Genomic DNA, 23200 nt, shown 5'->3' with positions numbered 1-23200 from the left:
AAGTTGCTAAGAGAGTACATCTTAAATGTTCTCACCACAAAAAGAAGTGGGAATTATGTGGCATGGTGGCAGTGTTCAGCTAGGGGGGCAATCCCTTTGCAATGGGGGAAAAAACTGCTCTTGGAAGACAGAGGGGGAGGGTCCTGGCCCTTTGCACCCTCAGTGCCTACCTGGCGGGTAGTTGGGGTTCTGAAAAGGTTTGCTGAATAATGAACATAATATTGTATTTAATTCTAGTAATATAGCTGTGAGGGAGATATCGCTATTTTCATGTAACAGACATGGACAATGAGGCATAATTTAAATAACTTGGCCCAAAGATGGTACAGCTCGGAAGCAGGGAGAAGTGGAAATGGAACACAAGCTTATGTGATCCGGGAGCATTGTTTTTCTCTCCCTCCCCACTGCCATGGACATGGCTCTTTGAAGGGACTGTGTGATGTGATCCGACCTGAGCTTCTATACAGTTCCCTAGTTACGCTTTCAGGTCATGGAGAAGTGTCTTCGTTATTAGCGGCCCACTCGTTTGTGCTGATGCAGACAGTTCATATCTGCACTCAAGAAGCCCCTGCCAAGAGCCAGAGCCAAAGCAGGCCCAGCCCCCAGCTCATGCAATGAACCAGGTAATGACTTTCAGGATCCCAGTCATGCAAGATGCTCCCCAAGCCCAGATGTGCACCCTCCACAGAGCACACTGTGATTCCTCACCCACAGGCCACCAGGCGGAGTTCAGAGAACCATGAAGATGATTACCATTGATTCAGTGGAACCCGATTACACTGCAAACGAGTGAAATGGAGTAAAAGAATGGCATTTGGAGGCAGAATTGTTAAGTAATAAAAAGTAAACAATTCCAATTGACTCCTTAGGTCAGCGGTTCTCAACCTGTGGGTCGCGACCCCTTTGGCGGTCAAACGACCCTTCCACAGGGGTCGCCTAAGACCATCCTGTATATCAGATATTTACATTACGATTCATAACAGTAGCAACATTACAGTTATGAAGTAGCAACAAAAATAATTTCATGGTTGGGCCGCAACATGAGGAACTGTATTTAAAGGGCCTAAAGATTGAGAACCACTGCCTTAGGTGCTCGGTCAGACCCACATAAGATTGCTTGCTACCAGAACACACACATTTTAAGAGACCTGCTTCCTGAATGCCTGCCACCAGAGGCCATTAGCATTGTCCTACCAAATTCTCCAGCAAGTCCCCAAGCTTCATTCAGCTACTGATATTATAGAAATTTTGTCTTTATGCAGAAATTCATAAGTATAGCAACACCTATACCCTTTTGGAAATGAAAGATTCCTAGTAGTTGAGCTATAAATTCATACTCTGATCCGTTCATTTAAAAGATATGCTGCTCAGATGCAATTTCAGTCACTTCTAGGGTGGTCCTTTATTTTCCCCCTTTCATATGTGTAAAACAGAGGTAGGATCCTCCTGCCTGTCCCATCTTGCTGATGTCTTTAGAAAGCTGGAACCAGACTCCAATTACAGACATTTGTTGCCATAAAGAGACAACAGATTGTGGTTAAGGAAGAAGAAAGAGCCCTAACTATGAATTCTTTTCCTCTGATGGCTAATTTTTTTCCCCACTTATACCTTTCCAAAAAGGTGGCAAGGTGACAGCTACTTAGAGTGTATTTAATTGCAACTTTCAGAAGACTAAAGCTGTAATGCCTCCTAGAATCCTCAATCACAATTCAAAATGTTTGGAAAAGCAGAACAGAAAGCATACTGTCAGCAGAGGTGGGGGGCATTGGAATTCCAAGTAATCTGCCTGGCCTACTGATTACACTCAGTAACAAAGAGGATGTACCAGCCCTTGATTTTGGTCTCTGATTTCCATTCATCTGGGGTCCTTTCATTACCACAGGGTTTCTCTCTGGGTAGCCAGGTACTTATGATCTAAAGAATAGCAAAGAGCATTTTGTTCTATTATAATATGGTGATGTCAGAGGCAAGTAATTGGACCCTAATCCCCTACCTACAGCAATCCAAAGACACACTAAAGACCTCACCCGGAGCATCTTCCTAAATTACAGTTAAATGGTGTGTGTGTGTGTGTGTGTGTGTGTGTGTGTGTGTGTGTGTGTGTGTGTGTAAGTTTATTCATAAAGGAACACATGATAAAGTCATGTGAATAATAAAAACAGAATGCCAGCCATTAGATAAAACATTTACATGGTTAATTTATTTTTACATATGATTAGTAAAAATGAGCAGTCAGAATTCTCAGTATATTTTTGCCAGCACTTTATTTTTTTAATTTTAAAATTGATTTTTAGGGAGCGAAGAAGGGAGACAGAGAGGGAAAGAGAGAGTGAAAGAGAGGGAGAGAGGGAGAGAGAGAGAGAGAGAGAGAGAGAGAGAGAGAGAGAGAGAGAGAGAGAGAGAGACATCAGTGTGAGAGAAACATTGATCAGTTGCCTTGATCAGGGATCAAACCCACAACCTGGGTATGTGCCCTGACTGGGAATCAAATCCGCCAGTGTCTGGTGTACAGGATGATGCTCCAACCAACTGAGCCATACCAGCCAGGGCTAGCCAGCTTTTTAAAATACAGTAGAATTCATTCCTGAAATTTGGGAACAATAAACTGAATCAGAAATCATTACTCCTGTAACAGGAGCCCAGCAGCCATGCAGTGGTGGGAATTGGTCCACTGTGTGACAATGTAAAAAACCTAGCTCTTCTGCCCTGCTGTCCTGTCAGGTTATCCAGATGCTGGCATCCTCGTGGTTCTAAGATTGCCCCCAGAAACAACCAGAACGGTTTATTTCCTTGTTCACATTGGCATAGGGATGGGGGTAGGGGAGGGTTGCCAAGAGCCAGTGGCAAATAAACTTGATGGCCTATAAATCCATAAATAGGATGTGTAAAACCTATCACCTTTTATTCTGTAGCATTTTGTGAGAAGTACAGGTCTAAGGATAAGCAGGACCTTGAGAAACCCTCTGGGCAGCTCTCCAAAACAGCACAAATGTATCACTCCTGATAGATTGCAAAACACCCCATCTCATGAGGAAGACTTCTATACTCACCTTATAAAATGAGAAATAAATAATACAGATTTCTTCTCCAAGACTTTGATTTTCCAAAAGTAAAGGGAATTTCCTAAAAACACCAGTCTCCCCCGGACACTAGGGTGGCATTTAAAATAGCACCATAACATTAACAATGCCACTAGGAACTTTTAGAGTGACAGCTTCCCTACACAGCCCACTTGCAGCGCTTCATCCCCCTTCCATCATCCCTTCCTTATTCATCAACATGCCCATTCCCTCTTTGGATGCAAGCTCCTGCAGGAGCAGAGACCATGTTTTCATTCATCTTGCTATCTCACTCCCCCACAGTACCTTTCACTGCAGATCCCCAAGAAGTGGTTGCTGAACCTGCAGTACATATTTCAGATGGAGTAGTGAATTCATCACATTCTGATATAAACAATACAATACTTGCATATAGGAAGACATGATACCCCTCCCCCACATTTAGTTGGTTTTCCTAGGAGTATGCGTGAACTTGAGCTGGTGCCCTATGAGTCTGAGGGTGTCATACCATCGGTCTGGATTTCACAAAGTGCTATGTCTTATAGGATCATGCTGTCACCCAGGAGCTGCGTGGCTTTACACAAAGCTTTCGACCTTGCAGGGTCTTTCATCTGCTATCTAATGGGATTAATATTCCTGAACCAATTTTCCTAGTTAATTTGTTGGGAGGAATTGAATGAGATCACAGGTAAGAAAGAGCTCCGAATGGGGTGGCATGAGTGAGGTGACCGCACTGTTATTACTGTAATGGGTTAGGGACCCAGAACATGAAGGGTCCCTGTTACCCTGTGACTTTCAATAATAAAGCACCGTGGCAGCAGACCCACCAACCTCAAAAGCACCAAGGAAAAGCCCTAAGACTTGAGCTGCTTGAGGATGTAACGTGTGTCCGGGGAGCAGCTACGAGAGTTCAGGCCATCTCACACTCAGCCGGCCCTGGATCGCATAGATGTGTCCTGGCCCATGACCCCCAAAACTGAGAGGACCAGCATCTGGATAGCAGCCAGTTAGCTTTCAGCTGCTGCCGACACACTGTCCTGATGCCTCCTGTGATCATTTTCTCTGTATAATTGCTGGCATTTTCCAGGGAAGTCTGTGAACTGCTGAGTTATGGCAGTGGTCAGCAAACTGCGGCTCGCGAGCCACATGCGGCTCTTTGGCCCCTTGAGTGTGGCTCTTCCACAAAATACCGACTTCTGTGCATGGGCCACAAAGTTTCAATCGCACTGTACATGCACGCCCACACATGGTATTTTGTGCACGAGCCACACTCAAGGGGCCAAAGAGCCGCATGTGGCTCACGAGCCGCAGTTTGCCGACCACTGTGTTATGGTATTAGGCCTATTCATTGGAGCCTGGAAACTGATAACTCTTTACGATCAATAGGTATCCCCATTCCCATGAAGTCTGTCCAAGAATGATTTTTCTCGTAAGCTTTCTGCTGAGCTTTTTATTCTAGTAAAATCTAATCAGTTTGGGAACTTCAGAAGCTGGTTCCTCTTCCTGTCATAGTGCAGTGCTTCCTAGGACATTCTCCATACATTTTAGTGAATTATTTTTTCTTGCATTGGTTGAATATCGGAATCCCTGACATACTCCTTTGACAAAGCCAGAAGGAAAAGAAAGATGCTCATTCACAAAGACACATGTTTAAGTCTAGGACGAGATTTTTCATGACCACTGGAGCAACGAACTGAACCTTCCGTGAGCGTGCACTCTGGTGTTAAATCTCTCCAAATGCTTGGCAGTCTCCGCTGCCTCTCACACATTCGGAAATGTGATTTGGGAATATTTCTCCCAGAGTACTTTTGCCATAAAGTAAAAATAGTTTCCGCTGCCTGCTAAGTAGAGCTCTTACAAGGAGACATTCATTATTCATTACTCACTTTTCTCTGGTGCTGCCTACCAGGGATCTCAGAAGTTTTCACACATAGCTAATTGTGGGCAAGCTCATCTGAGAAAAAAAAAAATGAGAGAAAATAAAGTAGTCAAACTGTCCTGGTAATATCATGTCCTGGTTCACAAAATGAATGGGTAGAGGCTGTCCTTTACACACAGGGGTGTGTGAAGATAGCACATAGTAGAGAGTCATATATAATCCTATCTAGTAAAAGAGAAACGTGGTAATTAACCATAACTTCGCTACCCTTCCCATTGGCTAATCAGGGCGATATGCAAATTAACTGCCAACCAAGATGGCGGCCAGCAGCCAGGCAGCTGAAGCGAACAGGAGGCTTGCTTGCTCCAGTGACGGAGGAAGCCAACGTTCCCCGCCTGTCGCTGCCAGCCTCTGAGCTTGCAGTCTAAGAAACAATGTTGCAAATATAGAAGTTAAACAATCCCCAGAAACCTGCTTTCACCTAGCTGTGCCTCAGAGCTGGAGTTGAAACAGTGTTTCAATTATAGAACCCAAACAAACCCAGAGACCTGCTTTCAGCAGCCGAGGTCTCAGAGCTGGAGCCCAGCCTCCAAGCTAAAGCCGGCTCTCAGCTCCAGTGACAGCCATAGAAGGTAACTAAATCCCAGAATAAAAAAGAAAAAAAAGAAAAAAAGGAGAGGTTGGGAGCTTCAGTCCCCCACCAGCCTGAAAACAGCCCTCAGCCCCTCACCCAGACTGGCCAGGCACCCCAGTGGGGACCCCCACCCTGAAGGGGGTGTGACCAGCTACAAACAGCCATCATCCCCTCACCCAGGCTGGCCAGGCACCCAAGCGGGACCCCCACCCTGATCCGGGACACCCTTCAGGGCAAACCAGCCGGCCCCCACCCGTGCACCAGGCCTCTATCCTATATAGTAAAAGGGTAATATGCCTCCCAGCACCGGGATCAGCGGAGCCGCGAGGCCTCACGCCCCGGGATCAGCGGAGGTGCGAAGCCTCCCAGCACTGGGATCAGTGGAACCGTGAGGCCTCCTGGCCCCTGAAGCAGCGTGACAGGGAGCAGCACCCAAACCCCCTGATCGCCCTGTGGCTCTGTGTGTGACGGGGCAGGGCCACAACCTCCCTATCCACCCTGCTCTGTTCGTGACAGGGGAAGGCGCCCCAACCCCCTGATTGGCCCTGCTCTGTGTGTGACAGGATGCAGCACCCGAACACCCCCATGGGCCCTGCTCTGTGTGTGATGGGGTGGAGCCACAACCTCCCCATCGGCCCTGCCCTGAGTGTGACAGGGGGGAGTGCCCCAACCCCCTGATCGGCCCTGCTTTGTGGGTGACAGGGGGCAGTGCCCCAAGCCCCTGATCCGCCCTGCTCTGTGACAGGGGGCGGTGCCCCAACTCCCCTATCGGCCCTACTCTGTGCGTGACAGGGGGGAGTTCCCCAATCCCCTGATCGGCCCTGCTCTGTGTGTGACAGGGGTAGCTCCCCAACCCCCTGATCGGCCCTGCTCTGTGCGTGATGGGGTGGCGCCGCAACCGCCCCATTGACCCTGCCTTGAGTGTGACGGGGCGGCGCCCCAACCCCCCAATAGGCTCTACCCTGAGCGTGACTGGGGGTGGCATCGCAACCTCCTGATCCGCCCTGCTCTGTGCATGACAGGGGGTGGCGCCCCAAATCCCCAATTGGCCCTGCTCTGAGCCCAACCAGGGGCTGCACCTAGGGATTGGGCCTGCCCTCTGCCACCCGGAAGTGGGCCTAAGCCAGCAGGTTGTTATCTCCCGAGGGGTCCCAGACTGTAAGAGGGCACAAGTGGGGCTGAGGGACATCCCCCCACCGCCAGTGCACAAATTTTTGTGCTCCAGGCCTCTAGTGTTATAATAACACTCTGAGAATAAAATTCAGGAATGTGAAGTATCATCTGTGAAAACTACTGAATTATATTTCCACCCAGCAGAGAAATTGAGTATATATTGGAAGGATTTTGTTTGTTTGTTTGTTTCAGGTGCCTTTTCGATATTTTCTGCTGTGCAAAATATTATTTCTAGAGTTTACAGGTGCATGGCTGAGTTATACATTTTTGATTGACTCCTGGAGCAGTGTGTCTCTCATTTATCTTCCATGATTTAACGCATTTAATCTGTTTTGCTTTTGACAGGGCAGAAAGTTCACAGCTTCTGTTTTGACATTCCTTAGGTCTGGTGATAAGATGAGATGATTAGAATGTTCATACTTAGCCCTCTGCCTCCACTGTTGAAAAAGGGAAAAGCAAAGAATCGTTTGATATTTAAATTTCATGGAATTTAAACAGATAGAGTGTTTACTGGGAACAGAGTGGAAGCTTTAAGCTTTTTTCAAAAAAATTTTTATTCTTTCAGGTAATTATTCATTCTTTTAAGTTTTTGGGTTTCTGAATCTATTTGATTTCATGACCAAAGTTAATTTGGCTTTTTCCCCCTTCTCTCTGGTAGAAAGAATTTTAAAAACCACTGTTTATATTTAAAAAGAAAACTGTTGCATTCTTGATTTTGCAACAGACGTTCACATTTTCAAGAATTTATAACAAAAGAGGTGCTCTTAGAGCAGGGGTGGGCAAACTTTTTGACTCCAGGGCCACAATGGGTTCTTAAACTGGACTCAGAAGAAGGAGCTGCGGCCGTGTTTCCCGACGTTGCCATGTTAACACTGCTGCTGGTGAAGGAGCGGAGGGGAGAGCAAGAGAACCCTCCGCTCTTTCGGCTCCGCGGGCCGGATAGAACAGCCGAACGGGCCGGATCCGGCCCACGGGCCGTAGTTTGCCCACGGCTGTCTTAGAGCCACACATGTGTTTTCTTGTTTTATACTCTTTACTAAAATATTAAAATTTCCAGGATTTTCATCTGATGGATGAGTTTTATATTTTATATTTGTGATTTGTTTTATTTTCTGGATATAGTGTGGAATTATTTTACCATCAACAATTTTCATGTCTGAGTTTTCATATCTTTAGCAGTTTACTTTTCCATGCATTGCTTTCATTCATCCTATTCTAAGTACTGAGAATGGGAAGATGAAAGACACAGTTTCTGCCTTCGAGGCACTCAGAGATGAGCACTTTTAATGCAGGCTTATAGGTGGCTTGATCGGAATGAACATAAATTCTGAAGTAACCCAGAAGAAGAACACAATTTAGACTTGGGCCTGGGTGTGTGTCTTACATTCTCAGGTAAGGCAAGAACTGGATGAATATAAATACAACTCTAATAAATTTGCTGACTACAGATACATGATAAATACTTCCTAAATATTGCATATTGATTATAATGTTCACCCTGGAATTTATCTTTCTGAATCTATTAAGTCTACTGATGATCTTTATTTAAAACTTACATGTATTCCCTTTTGTCTTGTGATAGTAATTAAGATACTTTAAATATCTAAGATGAACCATTTTTCTCTTTTAGTAGCTGTATCCGGAGACATGTTTCCCCAGGGTTTTTAATTTCATTATGTGTAGAGAACAAATCCTACCTGTTGGGTGATGAATACAAGAGTACACAGGATTTTTAATAGCTCTGTTAATGAGATAATGCATGATGTTTGTTTCTAACCAACAGGACATCTACCTAATTTATCCTAAATTATTAGCCATCTAAGATCCTTGCTATGACTCAAATTAAAAGTAGGAAAGCAAAGCAAGATAATTCCTTCAGCAGTGCTGGGCCTTATTCATGATCCCTTTTATGAAAACCAAAAGGAACCGATATTAGTGTATCAGAACATTGTGCTGGATGCTGCCAGTATAGTAATTGGTGTGGCATTGTCTTCACCCCAAGGAGCTTACAAGCTAGTTCAATGCAAAGGTGTTAAAAAGGACAGACATAATGATTGATATGTGATAAGCAATGTGTTAGTATATGAATAAACTCAAGTGAGTCATAAAAAGGAGTAATCTACCTGGGTGTGGTCTCTGAGAAGGCATTATAAGGAACAGACATTTGGATCGGGCCTTGGAGGATTTTTTAAGAAGTACAAGAATAAAGTGTCTAAAACACTGCACATTGTGAGTTGAAATAAGTGATCTGATTGTGTGATTAAAACTTTAGGTATAGAGTGGATAGAAACTCAAGGCTGAGAATAGCCCCATGGACATGCTCTATCACTACTAAAGAATCTTGTAGGCAAGTCCTAAGTGTGTGAACTTTATCCAAAGTATGTTCCTTAAAATGTCAAATCTTAAGGACATTAATACACATCACTCAAAAAAGGGTTCTGTTGTCAAATAAGTTTGGAAACTACGGGTTTGTTTGTTTGGACTTTCTTTGAGCCTTTACTCTGAATACGTGCATTGTAAAGCTTCAGGAAAGTTCCATAGTGTTCTTCAAACTTCTAGGGTCCTGGACTGTCTCTTTTAAGCCAGGCACTGTGCAAGATGGGTGTTCTCCATGACACATTTTATGAAATCTGCTCAAAGCAATGGGAGGACTTAAGGACCTTCCGGCAGGGAATTGTATCATCTGAATTTCGTTTTAAAAGATTCTCTGGTCTTCTGAAGCATGAACTGAGATGAGGCAAGACCAGAGACAAGGAGAGCAGGTTGAAGACAGGTGCAACAGGAGGTAATGAGAGCTTGACCCCAAGAATCCAGAACCAAGAACCAGAATTACAACTGATATTTCAGAGATAGAACTTGTCAGGGCTGTCATTAGCGGTATACAAGTTGTGCCCTGCTCAGGGACACCTGGCTGAGTAGGTCACAGGGAAATGAATCTGGTCCCCACTCTTTGTGAGTAAACGGCACATCCAGGGCCTGGCTGCATTCATCCTCAGGAAGGCCACCTAGTTCTAATCAGCAGCCAACAGTGTGTTTGGTTAATGACTGATGAGATGTGGAAGGAAAGCAAGAGAAGCTTTCATCATAACTCTTATTTCATATTTAAATGATTGTATGGCTAAAGAGGCCTTAATTTTTTTTCCAAAAAAATTCTAAAATAATAGTATCTGAAGGGATAATGAATGTGCAGTTCTACTGTTCTGAACAGTCGCTTTCAAAAGCTATGGTTGTCTGGCCAATGTTGCTCAATGGTTGAGCATCAACCTATGAACCAGTAGGTCATGATTCGATTCCAGGTCAAGGCACATGCCTAGGATGCGTGCTCGATCCCTAGTGGATGGCGTGCAGGAGACAGCTGATCAATGATTCTCTCATCATTGATATTTCTGTCGCTCTCTCCCTCTCCATCTCTGAAATCAATAAAAAGATATTATATACTGGTATATTTTAAAAGCTATGGTTTATCTCCAACATACATTAAAATATACATCCTACCATCACACAGAGATTTTACGAAGACCTTGAACCAAGGGTTACAAACTCAAATGTCTACACAGCCCATTCAGGCATCAAGAGTGACGTGTATAGCAGGCTGAGTGTTCACACATTAAATTTACAGGAAGGTACTTCACTTACAAAAAGAAATATGCTCTCTTCCATTTGCCTTTGAATATGCAGTCTTCTCCATCTATTTTTTATCACCAGTTTAGATAGGAATATGGATCATGAGAAATAGTTCTCAGTTCCAAGAAAATTTTCCTGACAGTATTGGTGATGAATGACAACTCATAAGGCTGCAGCATTAGGAACACAATAGAGAGTGGTGGCCCAGGTATTCTGATTTTTCGGGAGAATCTGGCGATTTGAATTTTGTATGTGACATTTCTCCAGTTTGAAATGTTGGCAGAAATTTTACAATACACTGTATAGGCCCAAACAAAATAAAAGCATATCTCTGGGCCACCGTTTGATCATTTCTACCTACCTCAGTCCATATGGGCCCAATTTTTTTAAGTTGATAGATTGAAAATTCATATTTTTTAGGAAGACAAGGTGTTAAATAACCTGCTAAATTGCTCTGCAAACTCATGTGGAGTTGTTGAGTGAGAGGAGAAAAGCCGTGTTTCCTGAGCTAATAATTAGAATATGTTTTTATTTTTGCATGAAGTCTTTACTGTGGGAAGAAAGACCAAAACTCTGAGGCCTAGTGGAAGGGAAGTGCTGAACTCAAATAGCATCATCAGCAGAGGTAAGGCCTGAGGGTCTTCCTGGATAAAAGTTCCATAAAGTGTGAGGCCCAGGGCTGTAAAATAGGGGAGGCTAGGAATCAACACTTTGCATTGTAATTCATACCTGGTGGACTCTGTCTCACAGGGAGGGGAATGTGGAATCGAATATTGACTAAGGCCTTGATGTCAGGGAAACTGGGAAATAGTAAGCGGGGATTTAGTCCTGGGGCTAATATGATGTCACATCTTGGTTCATGGCAGAACTTTTCTAATGGTTCACATGTGAGCCCAGAGATTGGACCCATGTGTTTGGAAAGGGGAGTTAGCACATGTGTGGTAATCACCATCATTCTAAAGAAGCTTTGAGGAGGTGTTTAGTTCCTGCTGATAGGGAAGATTAGAATCAAGCGCATTTTATGAATAGAAAATGATGAGCAGATGAGCCTGCAAGGAAATGGAAATGTGATGAGATTAGTAGCTGATGTATACCTCTCTGCAGGGAAAAAAAAAAGCTTTAAGAGACGTCAGGCTGGGAAATACTTTATTTCCTAAAGTGCAAAGAGATTTGGACAAAGCTGTAATCCTAGCAGCCTCTGCCAAAGTGAATTGGTTAAGGATCTTTCTGAAAAGCTGCCATTTAGCAGTTGCTGTGTCTAACCATGGCAAGGAAAAGATGCCTTCATTGTCCTGAGATGCAGTGTTCACATATGCATTCAACCAACAAATTTTATTGAGGACCAACTACATGCCCAGGCTGTGCTAGCCCCTGGAGTAGCTGGCAGACCTGTGGGAATCGACGCTCTGCATGAGACAGACCACAGAGGGGGTCTCTGGGTTGATTGTGATTAGATTTTGTCCTGGAGCTCCACACTATTGTGGCATCTTTGGGCAAAGAGAAAGATGCAAAAATGAATGGTGTGACCCCCAATATCTAGGTTCCATGGTTCCACAGATCATAGAGTGCCTCTAATTTGTGCCTTTCAAAACATGTTTTAGGAAAATGGACTTTTCAAAAGACACTCCAGAGTAAACTCTCCTCTGATTGATCTATCTTATTCCAATGGATTCTCTTGATTCCTTTCTAAAGGGCCTTCCCTGTATGAAGGGATGACACCTCTTTCTTTTGAGAGAGCTTCTCTGTGCCTTCTAGATTCACCTCTTCCCAAAAGGTTACCTACCTTCCTTCCTCCCTTTCTTTTCTTCCCTTTACTCCATACTTCATCTGTTCTTCTTCCTTTCCTTTTTCCTTCCTCTTGTCTCTTTCTCCTTCTCTTTCTTTTTAAATCCTACTTCTTTTCTTGTTATTATTTCAGATGAAGACTTTTCCCTTACAAAATAAACCATCCAATAAATTTATTCAACCTAGTAAGTATACATCTCCTGAAATACCTGACTTACTGAAACTGGAAATAGCAGGGACACGAGTATTTCACAGTCCAGAGTATATGTCCCTCAACCATACCTAATAGATAATGACACAGGGCAGAGAAGACAGGACGGTAAGTGACCGGAACACCTACCCATCTCGATAGAATTAATTCTTACTGCCAAATTATAGGTCAAATGAATCACGTGTAATAAAACCTGAGCAGATGGTTGAAGACTGGCTTGTTTCTTTTCCTCCATGGAAAATGTGGGTCACAGTCCAGGTTAATTTTAGCTCAGTGCTTTCAGAAAGTTTATCTTCAAGAGCTGTTCCTCCTTAGAGACCTACCCTTTAATTTACTCTTTGCACATAGTTTTCTTTCCGTAAAAAGGCTGAAAATACTTGTCTTCCCAACTGTGCAGTGGTCTGAGCCCATAGGCAGACAGGTCTGTACTCCAGCCCCCACCTTGGTATCAGCCCCTGAGGCGTGGAGAAGGTCATTTCTGTTTCTCCACTTTTGAAGAGGAGATAAAGTTGTTTTCAACCTCGGCTCTCTTGGGAGGATTAATGTTATTTAATGTTGGTGAAACATTTTAAAGATTACAAATAAATATAACATCTACTCAACACATTTTTTTTAAAGAGTTTAACATTCTGAAAAATACCTTAATCAAAACCTCTGCAGTATTGAGATCCCCCAGATGAGAAGTGATTAATTCATAATGATGAGAATTATGAATGCAGTGCAGAAAGGGGCAGTTTGGAAGTATGGAACCAATGTTGGAAGACTGAGGTTATTGCTAGTAGTATGGTGCTGGGCTCTGAAGCTCATCTGTCTAAACCTGTTTTCTCATCTGTAAAACTAGTGGATTGAGCCGGAATCATGTCTAAACTCTCACTTACTCTTGAGTTCTCTTCATACCTAGTGACTCTGTGCTTTCCTGTGTACAAAAGAGGCAAGGAAAGGCCGTTTCCCTTTGCTCTGAAGCTCTTCAGTACATGTGAACACATGACAGTGGGTCCCGTCACCTATTGGCCTACCTGTGTGGTGACCAAGGATGGAGACACCCAAGCACACACAATTGGTAAAAGCTGTGCTATTCACAACTGGTCTTGTAAGAAACTAGTGAAAATAGATAGGCTTCCTCACCAGAATTAGTTTTCAATAGTCACAGCATCTAAAATCCTACCCTTAAAAAGTGGGTGTGTCCTTTGGATCCAATGATCTCTCTAGATATATTATTTTAAAATGCAATAAAATCTAAGAGAAGGGTAACATATTGTTAGTAATTTATTACAGAGCTTCCTTTTCCCATTATGATGCACATAAGCTCTGATAATATTTGTACAGTGTCTTTAGGTAAAGAGAAAGGCTAACCCCAGCCAGAGGTGACTAGCCCTGGGGCCCAGCTATGTGAGGTTATACTCATCTACCCAAGAGTTATGAGGATCAATATTGCTGCAGATCTGTAATCTACTTGGCACTTGCAGTTGGGAGCTATGCCTCAGTTGAAATAGTCTTATCTTTAGAGTTCTTCCTTGCATAAAATCTATTAGCTGAACCCTGAGACTTTTGATAGTGAGAGGGAAGAGGGGAAAATACATTTCTTTTTTTTTCACATTTTATTTTATTTTTTTATTGCTTAAAGTATTACAAAGGGTATTACATATGTGTCCATTTTATCCCCCTGCCCTAGACAGTCCCCTAGCCTCCCCTATTCCCCAGGTCTTATGTCCATTGGTTATGCTTATATGCATGCATACAAGTCCTTTGGTTGATCTCTTACCCCCCTACCTCCTGCCCCCCAACCCTCCCCGGCCTTCCCGCTGCAGTTTGACAATCTGTTTGAGGCAGCTCTGCCTTTGTATCTATTATTGTTCAAAAGTTTATAATGGTCTCTATTGTCCATGAATGAGTGAGATCATGTGGTATTTTTCCTTTATTGACTGGCTTATTTCACTTAGCATAATGCTCTCCAGTTCCATCCATGACGTTGCAAATGGTAAGAGTTCCTTCCTTTTTACAGCAGCATAGTATTCCATCATGTAGATGTACCACAGTTTTCTAATCCATTCATCTACTGATGGGCACTTAGGCTGTTTCCAGATCTTAGCTATGGTGAATTGTGCTGCTATGAGCATAGGGGTGCATATATCCTTTCTGATTGGTGTTTCTGGTTTCTTGGGATATATTCCTAGAAGTGGGATCACAGGGTCAAATGGGAGTTCCATTTTCAGTTTTTTAAGGAAACTCCATACTGTCTTCCATAGTGGCTGCACCAGTCTGCATTCCCACCAGCAGTGCACAAGTGTTGCTTTTTCTCCACATCCTCTCCAGCAATTGTCGTTTGTTGATTTGTTGATGATAGCCAGTCTGACAGGTGTGAGATGGTACCTCATTGCTGTTTTGATTTGCATCTCTCGGATGATTAGTGACTTTGAGCATGTTTTCATATGTCTCTTGGCTTTCTGGATGTCCTCTTACATTTCTTTTGATCTTTGTCAAAGCAAAGCAGAATATCATGTGCTAAAGTAGCTTAGAGCAACCAGGAGTCTCAGGATAAGGGCACAAAGTACTGGGGAAGAAGAAGGAGAATTGCCAGGATAGGGAGAAGGGAGACAGCAGCCAAGTATGCGTGCAGAGATACTTGGTATCTGGGGGTGTACAGCCTGGACAGTGGCAGCTGCCTTAGCAGTAACAGTGCTCTGGGAGCTCCATCGGGGGTGCTGAGGACACCTCCCACCTGCAGTGTGAAGAGTAAGCTATCTACTGTGGCCTCAGGGTGCAGCCGGCAGAATGGAGCAGGCACAGCGCACATGCCATCCTCACAGAAACCACAGTGCGGAGGCCAGTGGAACTGTGTTCTGAGGGCAGAAAGTGTGGCCACACTATTTGGGGCAAGCATTTAGGTGAGAAGGTAGTGGTTAGGGGCACAGACCCTGGACCAGGTTGAATGCACTTCATCTTTCAGGGCTGGTTTCTAATCTGTAGTATGGGCTCAATCATCCCCACTTCTCCCGGGACCCATGAGTTGATATTTATGAAGCACTCAGAAGAAGGTCTGCACAGAGTAAACACCAGGTGCCTGATAAATAGAAGAGAATGAAAACTGGGGACCACCCAGCCCTTCCTTCCTTTGACCTCCTTCATCGGGGAGAAGGGTAGAGCAGATTTTGAGAGAGGGAGCTGAAGATGTGGAAGTGTAACAAGATAGCAGAAGATGTAAATAAATGTGGGTCTTAAGACTTGGAGAACTAGAAGAAGTTGCCATCGTGTGCCACACCTGGGGGCAGTGTGTAAGCAATCGAGGAAAACAGGAAAGGTGTGCAAAGACTAGAGACAGCCAAGGATGGTCCCGATTATCAAAGGAGGGAAAAGCTTGAAGCACAGCTATGAGTTTGATTTTGATCCAGAGCCACACTGGGGAGGGGATTTTCCACAGATGGTTACCAGGTGCGTTTACATAAGCTGTACAGGGGAGGGGAAAGAGCATGAGCTCTGACGCCAAACTGACTTGGGTACAGCCTCGTGTCTTGTCACTTACTGGCTGAGTGGCCCTGGAAGAGTTACTAAACTCTGGAGTCTCGTTGTCTGCAACGGAAGAATAGAAATGGCAGTGCCTACAGGGTTCCTGGGAAAAAAATAGTGAGAATGTAAGTGATCATGCCGTGCACTGAGCAAAGCAGGTATGAAATAAGTGATATCAGTATAACAAAAGAGGCAGCAGACACAGGGTTTAGGACAGAGATCAGCAAATTCTTCTGTAAAAGGCCAAATTTTTTAGGCTTTGTGGCCCCTACAGTCTCTGCTTCAACTACTCAATTATGCCTTTACAGCATAGCAAAGCAGCCATAGATAATATGTACATAGATCATATGAAGGGGCATGGCTGTATCCCAATAAGACTATTTACCAAAACAAGTGGCCAGATTTGGTTTGAGTTTGCAGATCCCTGGTTCAGAGCCAAATTGCCAGCATTAAAACAAGGCTTTGCCACTTATGAGCAGCATGACCTCGGACAAGTGTGTAAATTCAATTACTTTATCTATTAAATGTGTGTAATAATAGAAACTATCTCATGAGATTGTTTTAACAACTACAGGAATTAAAGGGACAATTGAAGGAGCATGAGCTGGCCTCTCACAGTGAGTCCTTGATAGATAGAGAGTAGGTTTTTGACACCTGGTACCTGCCATCATTATGGTTATCCCAACAATCTAGAGTAGAGAGTCAAAATCTCCAGTAAGATGAAATTTGGTAAGGACAAATGGAAAAGCCTGCAGTTTGGCTACCAAAAGAAAACCACAAACTTATAATTTATTGCTTTTCACAGGAAAAAGACCCAAGTGGTTTAATTCATTCATATCACAGAGCTGTGTGACAGGGCTGCCATCCGAAATAAGTAGTCATGGACTGAATAAGTTTAATATGGTATTGCTTTGTCCTGGCCATTGTATTCTAAGAAGAAAGCTGTTATATAAGAAAATACTTGAAAGAAGTAACCAGTATAATGAATAACCAATTCATTATAAATAATGAATGATCTGAGTGATGATTATATGAATTAGAGTTTTTCAGTCTTGAGTGAGGATCTCAAATATACTCCAGGATTTTATTAGTATGACAGTTTTAAAACATGACCCTCTAAATAACTTAACTCTCCTCTCATAGAGGTGGGGTTTATGACCTCTCTCCTTGAATCTGAACTTTGAGACTATTACTGAGTAGCATACGGATCAGATGATGCTGTGCCAGTTTCTGAGCTCAGCCTTACGATTGGCAACTGCTGCTTTCTGGACTTCAGCCTTTTGCCGTAAGGACCCAGCCACTGTGCTGTGAGAAAGCACAGGACACACAAAGAGGCCCCTTGTAAGTACTGGGGCTTTTGATCTCAGTTCCACCTGAGGTCCCAGCCAGTGGCCACCATCAACCAATAGGCATATTCGATGACTACATGCCCGGTTACTTATGACTGTGATTGTATGAGAGACACCAAGTAAGAACTGCCCCTAGAACCATGAGAGACAAGAAAAGGGTCATGGTTATTTTAAGCCACCTAATTTTGGGTTACACTGCATTAAATAACTGAGACAATGTGGAAGAGGAATTTGACTTTTTTGTAAAGTTACAAAGACTAAAATTAGTCTATCAACGTATAGGCAATCTAGGCTAAGTATGGGCGGGTAGATTCAGGCTCAGTGTTAAGAAGCGCTTTCTAAAAATTAAACTTACCAAATAACAAGTGGGCTGTCTCATAAGGTATTGAGATGTTATTGAAAATATCTAGATTGTAGTCAGTTTGGAATATTGTAGAGGATTTGAGATATGAGGGAGAAATGAATTTGATAGGAATCTATGTATACTTGTTTGTTGGTTTATTTCCCAATTTGCCTCGAAAAGAATTTTGTAACTAGATGGCAATGGATGAAAATCTCATTAATTCATTTAACAAATATTTATTGAATTTTTACTGCATCCACTGTTATAGGTGCTAGCAATACATCTGTGAACAAAACAGATGAAAATCTATGCGTTATGGAACTCATATTCTAATAGAGGCAGAAATGCAATAGGCATAAAAATAGTGTGTGTGTGTGTGTGTGTGTGTGTGTGTGTGTGTGTGTGTGTGAAATCACATAAATATAAAGGGTCAAGGACAAATAAAAAGCAGTGGAGGAGATATGTAAACCTGAAGAAAGGTTTAAAACTTTAAATATAGTGTCTGGTAAATAGCCTCTTTTGATAAGCTAATGTTTGAGGAGAATAGCGGAATTGAACTCTCCATATTAAAAATAATTGAATATATTCTCAGACACTCTTTTAATCACTGGGGACAAGGCAGTGGGCAACACACAAGGTCTCAGTTCTAAGACTGTTTACACATTATATTCAACTTCAGGGAGAGAGACAACAAAATAAATGCATCAGGCAGTTTTCAATGAGTGAGAAGTATGGCCTTCCACCAGATGCTATAACTTTACAATTATCAATGTCTATCCATTTTTGGTCCTGTACAGATTTTGCATCTTCCAGGGGGAGACTTGAAATCATGTTCCCCTTTGTAATTTTGTCATAATCTATTGGGATATGTGGATTACCTTCTGGCTCTGCCTGATATTCACAGACCACAAGGGTACAATAGGAAATTGAAAGGGATTGTGATATTCTTTCAGTGGTACTGAACTATTTGTGGTTCCTTTTATTAGCTGTAAACATAGAAAGATATTAATCTTCTGGGCTTTTGATTAATTCCCAAACCACTGATTATTGATCAATGATGAGAATAGAAAATCTAAGTTAATATTTAAAAATCTAAGTTGGTATTTTCTTGTCAGGTTGTGGCAGAGCAAGAAGATAATGGGTAGTTTCTAAGCAATAGCTAATCTCTTGCATCGTTAATGATAAATGACACAGAGGAAGAGATAATGGTGACTTATCTCAGCTAGTTTTGCTTCAGTCCCCAGTGCTGCTACTTCTCCCATATACGCTAATTCCTCATGATGGGCTGAGGCCAATGTCAGTATTAAATATAAAGTCTAAGAATCTGATACAAACATCAATGATTAACATTCCAGGTACAAACATAGCTGGACACATGCATGGTTCTAGAAAAATGTTGACCTTAAACAAATAGGCTGCCAGATAGTTCTCCAGCAAAATCGGTTTATTTGAAAACAAGGAAGAATTGTAATTTGGGGCATGTGATCTACAGTTGAACCACACATAAGACCAGAGAAACAAAGGGGAGAGGGGGGATGGAATGCTCTTTTATGGACTTAGAGGTGGTGAGGTAAATAAAGACTCCATTGCAGGAAAGTGGAAGTTCAAAGTATATTATATGTGTCTTTTCATTGGCTGAGCTATGGCAGTTTCCCTTTGGCTGAGCTGTTACTGGGCAAGGAGGAATCTTTTCTTTCTCCTGCTGAGGTAGTAATGTGGTATCACTTCCTGTTGGCAATACAGGGTTCCTATCTCTTTCTATTGGGATCAGCAGTATGCGTGGAGTGACATGTGTGTGAGAGTTGTCTCTTTCTAGCCTCTCAACTCCATTTTAAATGAGCTTTGTATTTATCAACTTTCACAGAAATAATAATGAAAATTAAGACTTTGAGGTTAGCAATGACGTAGTTCAGTTCAGCCAACATTATTATGAGTACACCAGGTTCCAGGAAAGAGATACAAAAGACAAGGTCCCTGCCTTTGAATAGCTCACAGTGAACGGAAGGAGCCAAACACATGAATAAATCATTTCAGTAGATTGGAGATAAGTGGCCAGCTCAGTTTTGGAATTGGCTAGAAATCATTATGAGTAATCATAGGATTAGTAGTGTTCTCAGTGACGTATAAACCCTAGAGTACATGGCTGAAATTTTGTCTATCTCTACCTGATCCCCATTCATAGAATCATAGAGTGAGAAGCACTTGGAAGATAATATATTATTAACCTCTTTATTAGTTACAGATGAAGAAACAGAGACAGACCCTTTAGTATCTGAATGTGCTCTCCATTTATTATCATAGGGAAGAGTTTTGGGTAAATTAATTCTTAATTTTATTCAACAACACTTATTTGGCACTTAGAACTGCGCCAGCTGCCAGATGTAACGATGAGTAAGAGATGGGCCCTGATCTCAAGTTGCTCAGGGTCTGAAATGATTGAGTGAAGACCAACCAGCAAATCTATAATAATAAAAACATAATATGCTAATTAAACTGGACGTCCTTCCAGACAACCTTCCAGACGAAGCTGTGAGGGAAGCCCAGGTCATAGGTGCCAGATGGAAGCCGGTTCTGGCTGGGGGAAGGAAGGCCAACTCTTGCACGAATTTCATACATCAGGCCTCTAGTATATCATAAAAATGCAAGATGATAATCAGTGTCCTGGAGCTATGTACACAGTGGAGTGGGAATATGGTGAAGGTGCAGGACGCAGAAATGGTTTTGCAGAAGAAGGGGTGTTTGAATAGATGCCTCTAGAATGAGTCATATGTATTCTCAACAGAAAGCATTCCATGGAGACAAACAGCTGTGCAGTGGGATGGAGATGCAAGAGCATGGCATACTGAGGGCCTCCCAGGCTCTCAGTGTAACTGAGCATAGAGAGAGGGAAAGGAGCAGATAGTGAAAATCTGGTGATAGTCAAGGCCAGTTCCTTGTCCTCAAGGAGCCCCTGAAGAATAGTTTACAGGTCAGATTTTGGTGAAGAAATAACACTTTTTAACAAAGGTGAAGGCCAGAGGCAGGAAGACCAGGAGACTAATGTGGTAGTCCAAGCAAGTTGCAAATGAGGCTTGTTCATAGGGCAAGTTAGGCAGATGAGATTGGCATAAAGGCTACACATAAGAGATACCTGAAGGCTTCCAAGTTTGGTTGGATATGAATAGTTAGACAGAGCAGGGACTCTAGATGGAAGCTGAGGATTCTCTAGATGGATGGACCAGTATGTGAGTAGATGGGGGTATCATTCATTGAAAATAGGAGAAGGAAGAGGATAATGATTTCAGTCTGTGATTTGGGGTATTGGGGCACATGTGAGAGGGACAGAGAGTACATTCCTAGTAAATAGTTGAACATGTTGGTTTGGAGGTGGAGAACGAGGCTTAGGCACAAGGGTACGCATTGGGGAATTATCAGCATATAGGTGATGATTGAAGCCATGGATAAGAAGATGGAAGACGTGTAGGCTAAAGGCAGGAAAGGCAGCTTGTAGTGATGTTATAAAGGGCCTTGAGTGACTTCTGAAGGTTTTACATGGTGAAACTGCCTTGGCTAAAGAGATTGTCCAAGTTGGAGTTGAATTAAAGTTTAATTCATTAAGTAAGCATGTGTGGAACATGTTCTGTGTAGCTTGACATGGGTGAGGGCAGTGAATAAAAAAAGGCGAAGTCTGTTTTGTCCTTCTGCGGCCTCTCAGCTTAGGTTGGAGAATCATGTATGTAGTTAATTTCCATAACAATAAGTACTACAAAAGAAAAGTACTTAGGGCAATTTAATAGTACGTAATTCAGGAGGGGAATGGAGGAGGGGGCTGGCACTTGGTCTGTGGGGTCAGGGGAGGAATCCCTGAGGAAGTGACATTTCAACTGGACCTAAAGAATAGACAAGACCCAGGTGAAGGGATGGGGAAAACACTCCAGGGAGAGAAGATGGCATGTGCAAAAGCCCTGAGATGGTAGAGTGTGTTCAAGGGCCTGAAAGGTGCCTGTGTAGCCTGAGAGAACGAGAGGTGGGTGCTTGAGGTGAGGTGGTCATGTAGGTAACCCAACTCTCCATAACACACTTGGCAGCTGCTTCATGAGCCCATGCAACTGCCACTCTTCCCTGCTTGCACACACGTTGACGACCTGGGTTTGTCAGTCCAGGTTTACTCCAAAGGAAAACATGTTTACAATAGCAGGATCCTTAAGTGAGCAGCGAGTCACAGCCAGGAGAGTCGCTCTTTCCCTTGTCAGCCACCTGGACCTGAATCGGCACCGGAATTCCATCTTGGAGCTGACTGTGGGCATTTATTGACAAGCAGTGAGGAGGTGAGGACTGTGAGCGTTGTCTGGATTTGGAAAGAGGCTGTTCAAGCAAAAAAGAAAGGCAGAGGAATTGAAAAGCCAAGAAATCAATGTGTTTTGGTCAACACAGCTCGCCTGGGAGTATAACATTTTAGCTTGGCAGCAGCAGAGCATGCCTTTTTTGGAACTCAGCATGTCCAGAAATTAGCTCAAAAGTCAAAATCCAGCCTTGGAACATATTGGTCTCGATGTGTTTCTTTCATGAATCCTAACAAACCAATGGGGAAAATAACTTTGGAAGGAAACTTGATTGATTTTTCAAAGAAAGCAAGAACTCTGAAAGTTTACCTTAAATGTATTAAAGCTATCCTCCCAGGCAGCTTGTAAGAGAAACTAAATTAGATTGCAATTCTGTTTTGCAAAAAGGCTTTAATTTGTTTTACCAAATGTGGGGATTTTTTTTCCAGTTATTCCTGTCAGTTTGGTTTATTAGGTGAAAAACTGGATGGCCGGGTTCTATAATTCACTGTTTTTTTCCTCCTATTGATAACAAATGCATCTCCATGTTCCCTCCAGTTTCCAAATACATATTTTGAAGTAATAAGCTGTTGTATTCAAGGTAGTATTTAAAGATTAAATATAGGACCCTAGCTGGTTTGGCTCAGTGGATAGAGCGTCGGCCTGCAGACCAAAGGGCCCTGGGTTTGATTCTGGTCAAAGGCATGTAGTTGGTTGCAGGCTACTCCCCGGCCCGGGCCCTGGTTGGGCTCGTGCAGGAGGCAACCAATTGATGTATTTCTCTCGCATCGATGTTTCTATCTTTCCCTTTCTCTTCCACTCTCCTTAAAAATCAATGGAAAAATAATCCTCAGGTGGGGATTAAACAGAAAAAAAAAAAGATTAAATATAGGTTCTTTCAGGTTTTGTGGTAAAGCAGAATTGCCAAAAATTCAATACTTGGGCTTTAGCACTTAGTAACAATGGGACCTCTGTGCCTCTATTTTCTCATCTGTAAAATGGAAATAAATAAACCTGTTCACTTACTAAAGAGGGCGTTTGGAAAGTGAATGAAATAATGCAAGGAAGAATGCTTTATATACTGTGCCACCATCCGCATGTTAAGTATTAATCTGATAATAATTCTCATCACTATGACCAAGAAGATCATTCACAGTAAGACTCACTTACTTTTTATATCTGCCATGCAAATTTTTATAGGTATGCTCTTCATTTTTATAGGTATGCTCAATGTTTACCAATATACATAAGAATCATAAGAATTGCATCTCAGAAATATGAGAAGGGGTGTCCATTCCCTCCTATTTTCCAGAGAGGAAAAAAGTTATTTTGTGACTG

The 23200-nt window shown here is 42.7% G+C and overlaps 1 protein-coding gene across 1 annotated transcript in view; it reads left to right on the top strand.

Annotated features, from left to right (window-relative positions):
• FAT3 (FAT atypical cadherin 3) overlaps positions 1-23200 on the top strand; it is a 520423-nt gene that overhangs the window by 363789 nt on the left and 133434 nt on the right. The window lies entirely within an intron of this gene.

Source organism: Myotis daubentonii, chromosome 9 (genome assembly GCF_963259705.1).
Source record: "Myotis daubentonii chromosome 9, mMyoDau2.1, whole genome shotgun sequence".
Lineage (NCBI taxonomy): Eukaryota > Metazoa > Chordata > Mammalia > Chiroptera > Vespertilionidae > Myotis > Myotis daubentonii.
The sequence above is the reverse complement of the archived record's forward strand: the minus strand, read 5'-3'. Positions and strand labels throughout refer to the sequence as shown.